Genomic DNA, 1,248 nt, shown 5'->3' with positions numbered 1-1,248 from the left:
TTTGAAATGTAAATAAAGAAAATAATAATAATAATAAAAAAATAAAAATAAAAATAAAAAAAAAAGAAGAAAGGGGGATGGACAGGGCCTTAGCTAAAGCACTGGGCTCATGCAAGATTCTGCCTCAGTGGCCTCTAGAGCCAGAAAGAAATGCCAGAGTTACAGGCCTGACTCATCTCCAGCAGCTGCGAAAACACTTCTCTTCTGCATGGATAAAACAGAACTTCAGAATAGGTAAAAATGGTTGAGTGGCTTAAATGGTGCTGCAAGGAGCATCCTGTCAAGCTAAGATCATCCCACTCAGACATCACTATAGGATGTTTGCATTACCAATCGTTGGTCTTTGCTATATGATTCTTAGAGTATCACTTTGCCTCTCCTCCTTCCTATTATGGAAAGGTGTCTTAAAGGTAGGTGGAGATAGTAACTGTAAAGCACTTCATAAGAAAACAGAAGTCAATGTTATTTACAATCATATTTTTCATGTTTTCTGTGATGGTTAGCTTTAATTGTCAATTTGTCAAGTCTAGAATCACCCAGGAAGAGAGTGGGAGCTTGTGTACATTAATTGGGCTATGGTGTGCCTATAGAAGATTATTGTAATTAAGTTAATTGGCATAGGAATGCCTAGCCCACTGTGGGTGACACGATTCCCTAGGCAGGGGATTCTGAACTGTGTATGAGTAAAGAAATGGAGCCAAGCACAAGAAAACAAGCAAGTAGGCATGTGTGCATGCATTTATTCCCTCTCTGAACTTAGATGTGATGCCACTGCATGCCTCAAATCCCTGCCTTCATTCATCTGAAATGATGGCATGTATCCTGGAATTGTAAGACAAATAAATTCCTCCTCCACTAAGTGGTTCTTTTGACAGAGTATTGTCAAACAACAGAAATGAAACTAAAATATATTCTCTTATCAAATTGATAAAACTCTTCACCAGGCTTTTTAAATATCAAAAACTAAATATCCACCACATACATCATCTGGGCCAAGGTTCCTCTAGAAAAGCTTAACCTTTTGATGCGTGACAATCTTTTCTGCATTTGGACAACTATGAGCTTGATTGTCTGTCATCTGTGTTCTTAGAGCCTGGCACACAGTGCCCAGGACTGGAAATATAACAGAGAGTCATTTAAGAAAGGAGAGAGGGCACATGCCAGCAAGATTCTGCTGAAGGGACCCTGATATAGCGGCCTCTTGTGAGGCTATGCCAGTGCCTGGCAAACACAGAAGTGGATGCTCAC

The 1,248-nt window shown here is 39.8% G+C and overlaps 1 protein-coding gene across 1 annotated transcript in view; it reads right to left on the bottom strand.

Annotated features, from left to right (window-relative positions):
* The window catches only part of Cdc20b (cell division cycle 20B), a 57,673-nt gene that overhangs the window by 32,112 nt on the left and 24,313 nt on the right, over nt 1-1,248 (bottom strand). The gene's annotated exons all lie outside the window — the stretch shown is intronic.

The sequence above is a fragment of the Mus pahari genome, chromosome 11, assembly GCF_900095145.1.
Source record: "Mus pahari chromosome 11, PAHARI_EIJ_v1.1, whole genome shotgun sequence".
NCBI classification, from domain to species: Eukaryota; Metazoa; Chordata; class Mammalia; order Rodentia; family Muridae; genus Mus; species Mus pahari.
This window is presented reverse-complemented; position numbering and strand designations above follow the sequence as displayed.